The sequence below is a fragment of the Papio anubis genome, chromosome 3 (assembly GCF_008728515.1).
Source record: "Papio anubis isolate 15944 chromosome 3, Panubis1.0, whole genome shotgun sequence".
In the NCBI taxonomy this organism is placed as follows: Eukaryota; Metazoa; Chordata; class Mammalia; order Primates; family Cercopithecidae; genus Papio; species Papio anubis.
In genome coordinates this window covers 156308028-156322874 of record NC_044978.1, presented here as the reverse complement: position 1 = coordinate 156322874, position 14847 = coordinate 156308028, and the positions used below count along the sequence as shown (strand labels likewise).

The 14847-nt window shown below is 33.5% G+C and overlaps 1 long non-coding RNA gene across 1 annotated transcript in view; it reads left to right on the top strand.

The window, feature by feature from the left end:
* The first annotated feature begins 2536 nt into the window (after positions 1-2536).
* The window catches only part of LOC103884300, a 77257-nt gene continuing 64946 nt past the window's right edge, over positions 2537-14847 (top strand). The window contains exon 1 of the long non-coding RNA XR_004182821.1: positions 2537-2701. This is a non-coding gene — a long non-coding RNA (uncharacterized LOC103884300). The remainder of the gene's footprint in view (positions 2702-14847) is intronic.

The window sequence follows — 14847 nt, the reverse complement described above, 5'->3', positions numbered from 1 at the left end:
TTAGCTGATTAATAACTAACTCTACCACCATACCAAAAAAAATTCCATATGCTCAGAAAAGTTGTCAGTATTCGCCTTATGTGCCTAACATTTATTTTTCAACATACGACCAACTGCTTAGATTTATGATACTAAATGTAATCCTAAACCATCAAATATATTCATAAATTTCAATACTGAAAATCACTGAAACTGAACTGTATGAACAAATGTATAAAAGCGTCCCTAAGAAGCAAAAATAATCTACCCATAATGTGCATGATAACAACTTCAACGTTTTAAAAGTTTTAATTATTTAGGGTGTTTTTTTGCCTGTAAATGCTAGAGAGTTATAAATAAACCTGATAACTAAACGCATAAATAAAGAAAATGGGAAATTTAACTAAATATGATATACAACTACCAACAATATAAGTAAGCTAATCATTTTGTGTTCATGTTTGTGTATGTGCATATATGGGAGGGTATAGTCTATTTGACACGGTAACCAGATTCAATTGGTTTATTAGATTTTAGTAACAGAATCGATATTTTCGTCTTGAATTTAATTGGGAATTGTATGTGAAGGAGATTTGGGGCATTAGCTAGTTTCTCAAAGCTGATTACAAGTTAACTTATTCACAGCTACACTTAACTAAATAGCAAATAGTTCCGTTGTTGGCTTTTAAGTTATAGTTTTTCTTAGGAGAAGTACTTTAACTTACAGACCTTCTACCATCTGGTTGTAAACTCTAATATCATATGTCCTCTGTCTAGCATCCTGAGGTCACACCACTGTATGTTTCCTATTTGTTGCCTATTGGGTGAGATAGTTTGATTTTGTGTTTGAGGGTAGAAATTCCTGAATTGTGAGAATATGTAAAAGGATCAATGTTTCCTGAGAAAAGATCAATCTAATTTCACAGCTATAGAAGCGATATTCTAAAATAATGAAATAAGGGATGTTTTTCCAAAATAGGTTAACCACTTTCTTTCCAGTGAGAGCAACTTATCACTTTATAATAGAGATGGAAAATTTGTGAGTAATAGCAAATAAAAATTTCCCATACTCCACCTGGAAATGCAGAAGATTCGTTCTCATGGGGTGTGAAAGGGTTGACAATATGTATTTATTGTCTTATCTGCAGAATTATTTAAAGTTTGAAAAGCTTCTAAGCTCCTGAGGTAGAAACTTTGTAACTATAGCCTTATGACAACAGCATAACTAGTTGAAAAGTATTGCATTCAATCTAAAGAGGTATTTGGCATCATTTTGACAATAACAGGTTGTTTGCCTGAATTCAACTTTATTTTACTGATCTAAGTATGACAGGTTCTTGTGTGTTCAGATGGCCTGAAATACATAATTAGAGAAAAGACTTTATGGCAACCAGAAACTTACTTAAATTTGTTTCTATTTTATATCATGAATTGAAAATCACTTCTGCATAAGATGTTTATAGAGATGACCTTTTATTCAGGAAACGACTTTCTTCAAGGTCAGAAATGATCTCTTTGTCAGTGACCTAAATGAATATTACTGACCATCCTACCATATGTGATGCAGTTGATCCCTTCATTCTAATGTAAACAAACCCACAAACTCGGATTTCTATGAAACGGCCCTCCCTTGATTCTCCTTTGATGCTTCTGACCTTCAGTGAAACTTATTTTTCGTTTCCTGGCCCTTTGACATTGGTTTTTCTCAGAGATCTGTGGTCTATGCTCTACTCCATCAACACTTCGTATGTTCTCCATGAGCAATGAAATGTAATACAATATGTACTTATAATATTAACATAACGTTTTAAAAATATGCCTTTAATCCTATGTTCTTTTAAAAAACATCTTATTGAAATAAAACATGCATACAATAAGGTATATAAATCACATGTATAAAGCTTACTTAATTTCTACTTAATATGTACCTGATGTGAATACTTCAACCTGAATGAGAGGTGAAGGCAGCTAGGCTTCTGGGTAGGATGGGGACTTGGAGAACTTTTCTGTCTAGCTAAAGGATTGTAAACACACCAATTAGTGCTCTATGTCTAGCTAAAGGTTTGTAAATGCATTGGTCAACACTCTGTAAAAACGGACCAATCAGCACTCTGTAAAATGGACCAATCAGTACTCTGTAAAATGGACCAATCAGTACTCTGTAAAATGGACCAATCAGCAGGACGTGGGCAGGGCCAAATAAGGGAATAAAAGCTGACCACCTGACCCAGCAAAGGTAACTAGCTCTGGGTGCTTGCGTGGGGTGGAAAGTTGGTTGTTTTGCTCTTCACAATAAATTGTGCAGCTGCTCACTCTTTAGGTTTTAAACTGTAACACTCACTGTGAGGGTCTATAGTTTCACTCCTGAAGTCAGCGAGACCACGAACCCACCTGGAGGAACAAACAATTCCGGATGCGCCGCCTTTAAGAGCTGTAACACTCACTACTAAGGTCTGTGACTTCACTCCTGAAGTCAGTGAGACCAGGAACCCAGTGGAAGGAAGAAACTCTGGACACATCTGAACATCTGAAGGAACAAACTCTGGACACACCATCTTTAAGAACTGTAACACTCACTGTCTGGGTCCGCGGTTTCATTCTTGGAAGTCAGCGAGACCAAGAACCCTCTGGAAGGAACCAATTCTGGGCACATTAAGATGTAACACAACTCCAGACTCTTGAAAACATACTTCCTGCCTCTTCCAAGTCAGTACTCCCTGAGGTAACCACTATTTTTGTCTTCTGTCTAAACAAATTAGTTTTGCTAGAGACTTTCAAACATGAAGTGAAAAGACTCTTAAGATATGTATAATTTTTAGTCTGGCTTTTTTGTTCATTGCTATATCTGTGAAACATACCCATATTGTTTTGTAGAGCAGTAGCTCATTCATTTTTCATTGCCGATTAACATTTCATTGTTTGAAGATGCATAGACTTTATATATCCATTGTGCTGTTGGCATTTGGGTTGTATATGAGCAATCAATTAGTATGCAATATATTATCCCAATATATAGCAGCTGAAACATTTACTATCTCACAGTTTCTATGGGGTAGGAATCTAGGAGTGGTTTAGCTGAGTTGTTGTGGCTTGGAGTTCCTCAATAATTCAGTCATCTCAAGATTGGACTGAAGCTGAGGGGTCCGTATTCAAGCTCCCTCACGTGCTTGTTGGGACAGGCTTTACTTCCTTTCTGGCTATTAGCTACAGCCTCCAGTTCATCGCCACAAGGCTCTCATCCTGAGGTTACTTACAATATGTCAGCTTGCTTCCTGCAGAGATGATAATCTAAGAGGAAGAGAAAGCATGAAAATCTTAAGCTGTGTGGATTTCATTTTTAATTTAGTGATTTTAAAATTAAACATAGTTTTAGACTTTTTCTCAAAGTGATATGTAAAATTCTCTAAGTTTATCAATCAGTCTCCATCAGGTGTTATGCAAAAATCATCGTTTTCTTTCTTGTATCAAAATGTTAAAAACCAACTGGACTGTCCTTAATTTGATTGTTACATGGTATCCTCTCCATTTTCTACCTCTATGCTCAGTTATATTCCTTTTCTGAAGGGGTTAGTCTCGCTTTTGATTTGTGGACCCAAGCCACGTTCAATCCGTTTCCCCTGATACCTGTCCCAGGACGTTTCCTGAAGCAATCCTGCTCATCTTTGAATTTAAACATTAAGTGACACAATGGCGAGTGGCAGTTCCAAAAGGTCTGTATAATGTTGGGGTCAGCATTATAATTCAGGGTGGAGTTAGGAGTTTGGAGCTTTGTTTGTAAAACACAGTACAAAAGATTAAACAAACAAGAATTATTTTTGTTAAAATTTGTCAGTACAAGGAGTGTGCTGCTGTACTTCAACCGTCTCCTGACACTATTCCTTCTCCTTCAAAAAGCCTTAGCAGACTACCTATAGTTAGCTATTTTTCTTAAATTTTCTGATAGTACTCTGCGTTTTCCTTCTCTCAGAGCTCTTATCACACTGTATTTTAGTTGCATATTTAACGTCTATTGCTCAGACTTTTTTTTTTTTTTTCTTTTTGAGGTGGAATCTCCCTCTGTCGCCAAGGCTGGAGTGCAGTGGCACCATCTGAGCTCACTGCAACCTCCGCCTCCCGAGTTCAAGCAGTTCTCTGCCTCAGCCTCCCAAGTAACTGGGATTACAGGCGCCAGCCACCACACCTGGCTAATTTTTGTATTTTTAGTAGAGATGGCGTTTCACCATCTTGGCCAAGCTGGTCTTGAACTCCTGACCTCAGGTGATCTGCCTGCCTCGGTCTCCCAAAGTGCTAGAATTGCTAAATTTTAAGCTCTGTGAGAACTCATCCTATAACTGCCCTTAATATTGTTTACCACAAACTTTCATTGTAGTATTTTGAATATAATAAATGCTTCATATATTTGATGTGAATAATAGTCAATGGCTCCAAAGTTTTGATAATTTCAGCTGCTAAGGATAATTGCCTTGAAATACGCATATTATACACATACACATATAAACACACAACTGCTAATGAAGTAAATATGTGAAAAAAGTGTGAATAACAGCACAACAGTTCAGTTTGATTTCTGCCCATCACTGACCAGTATTCCATGACAAATCAAGTTAATGTTATGTTTTAATAAAATTTCAATGTGATTTCAGGCCCTGAAGTTAAAGATTTGTGACTTTAGTGGATTCAATTACAAAGATGCAAGTTATTAATCCACTCAAAATGATAAAAGTCTAATAATTAGTTAACAACACTAACACAATTAAGCAAATTTATTTGATTAGTGTATGAGACATTTTCTGCTTTCTAAAAAGTGTTTATTGTGCTTACATTTATTTTTATGATCAGATTTGCTCAGTTTAAGTTGTCATTTCCTGAATAGATATTTCAAAATTGAGAAAATGCAGTGTATTGTTTCAGTGATACAACTATGGTAATAGCAAACAAAACAGAACAAAACAAAAAACAAAAGTGACAATAAGACTATATAGCAAAAATGTACTGTACTATTAGATATAAAGCAAATAACTGTTTATATAGTAGGTGTTTTTTCATCTAAACACAGATTTATGATATATTTTATATATTTGTGATATATTCAACCAGAAAGATAAAAAGTACGTAAGTTGAACTAATATCCTCAAATGAGAATCCTAAAGTCAGGTAAATTAAAACCTCAATGATTATGATGGCTTTAATATAGAATCTGCATCTCTATTTCTACTGGAATAAAGATTTTCATTGTCCTTTTTATGTAGATGTTTCAAAAATCCTTTTCTGGGTTGTATTTTTAAGGAAATTGATATGGTGGCTATAGTTATAAAGAATGTGTATTCAAATAATCACAGTATCTCTGAATGTTTTAATATTAATTACAATGTAACTCCTATGTAAACATTTCTTACTCTCTAAGGAAACTCCTTTGCTAGTGCTTTATTAAAACTATGTCAGAGTTTGCCAATTTAAATTTCAAGAGGTTTTAAAAATTCAACAAGATTGAATAACAAACATGTGGCAGGAACAGTAGATTGATGTCTCAGACATTGTTTACTTAACTCAGAGATTACCACTTATTCATAGTTAGAATTATTAATGTCTTTAATGTCTAAACCCAAGTACTGAAGGACATCATCAAATACTAGAAATAAAAGCTGATATTACTAACTTTAAACATCTTTTTTTTTAAATTCAAAAATCTTATGTCTTTGTCTCCTAGTCTTTAATCCTAATATTCATAGAACTTCATGTCATCCCACAATCAGTTACTCTTACTGGAAGCCTTTCTCTGGTAGAGTTTTTGCTATTCTAGAGAAAATATACTTCAACTAATAAAATCTTTGCACCCTCTCAGCTTTTATTTCCATCTTGGAAATCTTAATGAGACAAATTGTAGTATTTCATTATGTTATGACAAAATTTATGTTTCCCCACTAGACAATGTAATTTTATGAACAAAGTAGTTGGGTTATTAGTTCCATTAAATTTCAACGTAGTATCAGTTTGGAAGGGATGTTCCCCAGTATACAGACTGAATTTTATTTTATTTTATTTTATTTTTTGAGACGGAGTCTCGCTCTGTTGCCCAGGCTGGAGTGCAGTGGCACGAACTCTGCCCACTGAAAGCACCGCTTCCCGGGTTCACGCCATTCTCCTGCTTCAGCCTCCCGAGTAGCTGGGACTACAAGCGCTCGCCACCATGCCCGGCTGACTTTCATGTTTTTGGTAGAGACGGGGTTTCACCGTGTTAGACAGGATGGTCTCGATCTCCTGACCTCGTGATTCGCCCTCCTCGGCCTCCCAAAGCGCTGGGATTACAGGCCTGAGCCACTGCGCCTGGCCCAGAGTGATCTTTTTTACACACATGAAAAAACCAAGGTCCAGCAATTTCAAGTGAGTCACTTAATCACGAGGTAAACTAGCAATAAAACTATGACTGGAAGCTAGACTCAAACAATCTTTTTTTTTTCAATATGGCCCATTTGTTTACCTTTGGAAGGTTCCCATTTTATGTCTCTGGTGTTTCTTATTGTCTACACAAAATCAAATAGCCAGGCGCAGTGGTTCAGGCTTGCCTGTAATCCCAGCACTTAGGGAGGCTGAAGCGGGTGTATCACCTGAGGTCAGGAGTTCGAGACCAGCCTGGCCAACGTGGTGAAACCCATCTCTAATACAAATACAAAAATTATCTGGGCATGGTGGCATGTGCCTGTAATCCCAGCTACCTAGGAGGCTGAGGAAGGAGAATCACTTGAGCCTGAGATGTGGAGTTTGCAGTGAGCCAAGATCATGCCACTGCACTCGAGCCTGGGCAACGAGAGGGAAATTCCGTCAAAAAAAAACAAAACAAAACATAGAACTGTTATTCAATGCAAGCAGTAGAGATCCCCTAATATATTGTTCACAAGGTTGTTCTTTTGGTTATTCTGTAATTTCCATCAAACTTACTCCAAAGAGGTAAATTTGGGAGAGTTTACTATATTAAAGAGTCTTTCTAATTCAAAAGTAGAGGATGATCTACCACGTGTGAAAGCATGACTTATTGCAGCCACTTTGGTTTACAGCATGATCATCAGAGTAAATTTAAAAGAAATATATCCCACAACTCTAAATGTAGGTGTTTATTGCATAAATAGGCAGGAAAAAATAGAAGAAGTTAATCTATAGGATATTTATGAAATAACTTATGGTGCATTTGATAAATGGAATGCTATACACTTATTCAAAACAAAGAAGCTGGCTGGGTGCAGTAACCCACAACTGTAGTCTCAGTACTTTGGGAAGCTGAAGCGTGAGAATAGCTTGAGCCCAGGAGCTTGGGACCAGCCTAGGCAACATATGGAGTTAAAAAAAAATTAGCTGGGTGTAGTAAATTAGCCGGGCATGCCTTTAGTCTTTGCTACTTGGGAGGCTGAGGTAAGAGGATTGCTTGAGCCTGAGAGGTTAAGGCTACAGTGAGCTCTGATCATGCCACTGCACTTAAGACTGGATAAAAGAGCAAGACTCTTTCTCAAAAAAACAGAAAAAAAAAAAAAAAAAAGGAAGGGAAGGAAGGACCGATGGAATGACAGAAGGAGAGAAAGAGGAGAGACAGAGAGAGGAGAGAGAGAAAGAGAGAGAGAGGAAAGAAAAAAAAAAAAAGAAAAGAGAAAGAAGAAAACAAGGTGATGGACCAATTTCAAATGAATCACTGGATTTAAGTAAAACTACAAACTGTAGAACATGTTGTATAATACAATCTCATTTAAAACTGTAACATGTATGTCTATAGAAATTATACACATTTAACTACATAAACACTTTTGGAATTTTAGGAATAAGATTATCATCTCTGGATTAGTAAGAGGTTTAGTGACACAAGAAGTGAGAGCTAATTTTTTTTTTATATAGACTTTAATTTTTAGAGGAGTTTTAGGTTCGTGGCAATTTTTGCAGAAAGTATGAAGTTCCTACATACTCCCTAACATTTAATTTTTGTTTTTGACTTTTAAAATGTATTTTTTCTGCTACATGCATAAAATGTTTTCTTCTTAAAACTTTGTTAAAAGTTCAAAATATTTAAAATGCTATAAAAGGGTATGACTAGCATCAATTAAGACTGAATGAATACATGTATCATACCTGTTTTAATTTATATGTGATATTTGAATTATTACTTTTCATCAAAAGCTCATTATATTGCTATCCTCTTTCTTGTTTGTGTACAAATATTTCTACGTCTTATCAATTAGTTCTCACATATAAAAGCACAAATTCCTTAATTTAAAAAGAGAAAAAAAGTAAATGCTACATAGCTTCCCTGAGTCTCGGTGAAGAAAAGGATAAAGGAGTGCATAAATTATAATTAAATAGCCCAATAAATAAATATTATATTCAAGATGCTGACTTGCTATGAGGTCCACTCCACCAGAGGTCACCTTCTTAAAGTAGACAGTTGCCATTAATTTTTAAGAGTCATTTCAAATACCACTGTCTGAATGATGTATAACGCATTAGCTGAGGACAAACTTAAACTTGTTCTCTACTTCTTTAAACCCCTGTCATAGCTATAATCTCTGTTAAAATGAGCTACTTATCTGCCCTTTCTTGTTTTTGTTTCTCTTGTTATTCTTGTCAATATCTTCAAATACATTTAAAGTTTTTATCTTGAGCGTAGAAATTTGGCTTAGGACTCATTTTGTTTTTCTCACTATTGGTTGATGAAATTGCAACTTTGACTTCCAAAATCCCTTCTTGTTTCCCAAAAATAACATCCATATTTCCTTTTGCCTGTCTCTCTACTTTCCTGTAACTTACAACCACGTGTGATCTGAATGGGAACAAAACATTTTTTCCATATTTTTCTCAGGGCGTAAGAGTATAGTGAAAGTTGAATATTTTACCTAATCTTTGATCTTACTTCCTTGACAGACACAGTTTTCAGCATGTAATTCAATCCATGCCAAGCAGAAATCTCATCTAATACTTTGAACTGAGTTTGCTAAACTTACATAAACTCTAGTTGTGATTATAGCATTATAGAGAAATACATTTGGGGGAATTTTTAAATGCTGACAAAGAAAGAGTCACAATATGTAGAAAAAGAGGGTAATCATGGCTAACTATTCAGCTCTTTTCCCTGAAGTTCCAAAGATTGCCCTGGTTTCAGATTTTTACGGGTTAAATTGTTTGGTGTGTGCCTCAGTTCTTTGACATGTCCCAGCATCCTTCCAACCAATCTCTTTTATATTTCTTCAACTTGTTTAAGTTAGATTTTTGTCAGTTTTGGCAAACTTTCCCAGTAACGATGATGCCTAAATAAGAACATACATTACAATGTGACATATAATCTGGCATTTTCTTCACTTTTGAACGCTTCGTTTTTTAAGAATTTCTTAAGGACATCTGTATGTCCTTATAGATGATTACACATGCTTTAAATGCCTTTAAAAAAAAAAACTTTGGAAAATTATTGGTGAACAAATAACACAACAAGTTAAAAACTATTTTAAAAGAAAGGCATTTTGACATGTTGATGATTTTGATTTGAGGCTGTATATAATTTTTCACGAAGAAATATTTGTAATACCCTCCAAATTAAAATGATTTTCTTCTGGGCAATTTAAACTATATTTTAATTTGCTCTCAATCTGTTAATAAAACCATACACCTGATAAGTCATATCAAATAATTTTCAGTTATGCCCACTTTCTTCTTAAATGAAACTATTTTCAACAGAATTACCATTACTAAATAACCCAAATTAATCACACAATTAGGAAAATATTTTCATTTTACTTTTAAAAAATATTGCACATATTAATACATATATTCGAAATACTATATAATGGATTAATTTTATTGCATCTTTCTTATTGTCTAGTATTATATTTCAAATCAATAACCTAGTAATTTCAAAATGTTCCTTCTAAGTTAACACAACTGAATTTACCAACCTTTGAACATTTTTCTTTAACGTAGGAAAGCATTGATAGATTAGCCTAATTTTCTCCAATAGTATCTGTCTGAAACATGATATAAAATGTAGACCACAGTAGCTAAGGATATTATAATAATTGTTGTCATTTGGGGGGTTGATTTTTATAATTAAAATAGAAAGAAGCATGAGAAGATATTTAACAAATTTGAATATAACTCTTCAGATTTTGACCATGAAAAGAAATCCAAAGAAATCATAATTTTTTTTTACTTTGTTAAGGGGAAAAAAAAGAAAAAAAAAATGTTCCTTGCTGTCTATTGCTTGCATTCTTTTTGTTTGTATTTTCATAAATTGATACCTAAATGTAAATTTTATGTTTCTGTGTCAAGATGGAAACAGTATTAAAATCAGGTTAAATAAAAATATTTCTTAGTATAATATTAAAAGTCTCTCTTTTTCTCATGCATTTAATCTAAGTGACGTGTTTCATTTGTGGTCTATAATAGGACATTCTTTAATTTCTTTAGAAAAGTAGGCAACAAATACAAAGTGTAAGTAAAAACAGTAGAAAATTAAAGACAAAATATTATTATAGCAAAAAAAAAATACTCAAGAATTTTAACAAATAGAGTCATCCTATACTCTCTCTTTGGAATTTTGATCGATTATTATAATGCCTTTTCAATATTAATGAATTGAAAAGAACAATTTACTTCTAAAACTTCATTTTAAATTAGAACATTATTTAGTTTCCCTAGGTAACCTAATAATCTATGACATCTATTTTAAGAAAGTATATATTTAAGTTAAATGTGTTAAACAGATATTACAGATTTCTGTATTCCCCAACTTATGGCATCTTAAGTTTATATACTTCAAAATGTTTTATGATTATATATTTGAAAAATTTAAAAATGATATCTGAAAAATATAATATTGCTTCCACTTGTGATTGCTAAGATTTAGAATGAGTGAATATTGTAGGCACTTACATAAAGTTTAAATGTGGAAAACTGTGAATAAAACCAATTGATGCCAGGCAGGTCCCTTGGGTAGTTTAATGATGTAACTTAATGTTACAATTGTGTGATTTTGGACATCTTCTGAATACTTAACTCTCCTGAATGACATTGCCCTAGTTTCAATGTGACAAGGGAAACAAGATTAGGCTATTTTGGTTGTAGCACAACATGTCTTTTGCCAGAAAAGGGAAAAGTAAGTTCTCCTGATAGCATCATGAGCAGAGTATGTGAATGTCTCATTATAGTAATACAATTTAACATTATGTATAAATTCAAAGAAGAGACACAGTGACCAATGAGAGAGACTAAATTCTAATGATACAATTAGATTTTGATTAAAGATCATTTTATTGTGATGTGCTATCAAAATACTTAAATGAAGCCAGGAAACCTTATTATTTCCGTTAATTATATTAATATTTTTGGTTAAACTAAATATAAAAAAAAAACATGAAACTTTCTGAAGGGTCTATATACTTGACTAAAAAGTGCAAATCATTTTCATATTCTTGGATTCAAAATACATGCAAGTTGTAGATTTGTTATAACATCTACTTTGTAATAGCTGCATCTTCCTCACCCTGATGATAAAATAATAAACATGATAGGGATTTAGAGACCATTTAATTGACTGTTGATCCAGAATTACACACACAAACACACACACACACACACACACACACACACACATAATGTAGAGATATGTTTAAACTTTTTAGAGGTATGTTTTTAGTTTTTCTGTTTGTTTTTTCTTAAGAGACAGGTGTCTCACTATGTTGTCCAGGCTGCTCTTGAACACCTGGGCTAAAGTGATCCTCTGTCCCTCAGCCTCCTGAGTAGCTGCAACTACAGACATGGGCCAGTGTGCCAGACTTCTGCTATATTCTTAAGAGTTATTAAGTCCCTTCTGGATCAATTCGAGCCACAATTATTACAAAACAACAATTTGCATTATTAAGAATATCCAATTGTTTAAAGTTATATATTTACATTGATCAAATATTTACTTCTTGATAAATAGTTTATCGTTTATTCTCTTCTATGTGTTAAAGTAAGAGAGAAGAACTAGAACCCTCTTTCACATGAGAGTGCTTTTAATATTTGCAGGCAGCAATTTGCTCTATTTTTATTTTTCTTTGGCTTTAACATCTCCATCTCCAACCCTTGCTATAATCAAAGTGCAATCTGTACATCAGTAGTATTGTTAGTAGGACCTGGAAGTTTATTAAAAATGCAAAACAACCACATCCCCAATGGATGAATCAGAATCTGCATAACAAAATCACCAGATTATTTATGTGCACATTATAGTTTGATAAATATGGTCCTAATGTGCTCTTAATATATATGTTAGAGCCCCTTGAACCTTTGAAATTCCAGTTATAGACACACATACACACATTTCTTTTCATTTTTTTTTAATTTAGGTATGATTTAAATATGCTTAAATACACAGATCATAAGTATACAGTGAAATCAGTTTTGATAAATCTGTATACGTATGTAACCCAAGTTTCCATGCAAAGTATAGAATGCTTCCATCACCAAGCAAAGATCCCCAATCCTTTAGGTGACTGCTACACTGAATTGTATTATTGAAACTTAATTTTGGCTGTTGTACTACTTCATGTATTTGAAAATCATTCAATATGTACTAATTTGTGCTATATTTTGTTCATCCAATATAATGTTTTTGAGATTTATGCAAATGTTGCATATATGAGTAGATTGTTCATTTCTATTGCTCAATGTTATTCCATTGTATAAATATTAACATAATTTGTTTATCCATTTACCTGCATATGAGTACCAGGGCTTTTTCCACTTATTGGCTGCTTTAAATGTTCTTGTACAGCATGCTCTGTGCATAAATGTTTTCATCTTTCTTAGGTAACTTCTTAGGAATAGAATAACTTTGTCAGTGTCGAGATATGTTTAATGTTTTCAATATGTTTTTTATGAAAATATTCAAACAGCAAATATAAAAGAACTTTGAAATGACCATCCATATCCATCACCTAGATTCTACTGTTAATATTTGACTGCATTTGTTTTATCACATATCTATCAATTTAGTTATTTTTCTATCCCTGTATCAATCCATTTAAATTTTTAAAAAGAATTTCAAGTTAATTTTCAGACATAACTACAGTTCACCCTTGATAGTCTAGCATGTATACCACTAGCTAGTGCTAAGTCTTTATTTACAGTTTCTTTCTTTTGAAATAAAATTTACATACAATAAAATGTTTATATTGGCTGTCTTTTGACATATGCATCTACTTATGTAGTCTAACCCTTGCCAAGGTACACAACATTAATAATGTCCAGAAAATTTTCTCATGGTTTTTTTTAATCAAGTCTTTTCTGAGCGCTAGCAAAGGCAACTACTTTTATAGTTTTTTTCCAGCAATAATTAGTTTTCTAGTTCCAAAAACTCATGTAATGGCTATAACTTCCAGTACTATGTTGAAAAGAAGTGGTGAGAGTGGGTATCCTTGTCTTGTTTCAGTTCTAAAGCAGGAATGGTTATACCTATTGCCTGTTCAGTATGATGTTGGCTGCATGTCTGTCATCAATGGCTCTTATTATTTTGAGGATGTTCCTTTGGTGTCTAGTCTGTCAAGGATTTTTATTTTTTATCATGTAGGGGTGTTAGATTTTATTACAACACTTCTCTGCATCTATTTGGATAACCATATGACTTTCCTTTTAATTTTGTTGGAGCAATCAGGCAAAAGAAAAGAATAAAAGGCATTAAAATAGGTAAAGAAGTCAAATTATCTCTCTCTGTTGTGATACAATTCTATAGCTAGAAAACCCTAAAGACTCCACCAAAATGTTACTTCAACTTATGAAGAAGTTTTATAAGGTTTCAGGATACGAGATCAATGTAGAAAAATTAATAAAATGTCTGTATATCAACTATGTCCAGAATGAGAGTCAAATCAAGAACACAATCCCATTTACAATAGTCACAAATAAAACGAGATACTTAGTAATTCAGCTAAGCAAGTAGGTGAAAGATCTCTGCAAGAATACCTACAAAACACTGATGAAAGAAATCAGAGACATAATAAACAAATGGACGATCATTCCATGCTCATGGATTGGAAGAATCAATATTATTAAAATGGCTATACTGCCCAAAGCAAATTTGAGTTTCACTGTAATTCCTATCAAACTACCAATGTCATTCTTCACAGAGTTAATAAAAAGATTCTAACTGTCATATGGAACCAAAAAAAGAGCCTGAATAATCAAGACAATCTTAAATGAAAAGAACAAAGTCAGAGACATCGCACTACACAATTTCAAACTGTATTATAAAGTTATCGTAACCAAAACAGCATGATACTGTTACAAAAACAGACAAATGGAAAGGAATGGATAAACCAGAAACAAAGCTGTACATCCGCAGTCATCTGATTTTTGGCCAGGTCAACAAAAATATGAAATGGGGAGAGGACTCCCTATCAATAAGTGGTAATGAGATAGCTGGATATCCATATGCAGAAGAATGAAACTTGACTTCTACTTTTCACTATATATAAAAATTAACTCAAGATGGATTAAAGATTTAAATTTAATACCTCAAATTATAAAAATTCTAGATAAAAATTTAGAAAATACCCTATGCGACACAGGCCTTGGCAAATAATTTTTGGCCAAGCCGCATGAGCCCCAGGCCAAGCCCAAGTTGACAAGCATGAGCCAATTAAATTAATGAGTTTCTGCACAACAAATGCACTATATTCAATAGGAGTACTGAGAGTGGGTATCCTTGTCTTCTTGTACTTCTAAAAGAGAATAATTCCAGCTTTTGCCTCTTCAGCTGTGAGTTTGACATAGGTGGCTCTTATTATTTTTAGGTATGTTCATTCGATACCTAGTTTATTGAGAGTTTTTAATGTGAAGAGATGTTGAATTTTATTGAAA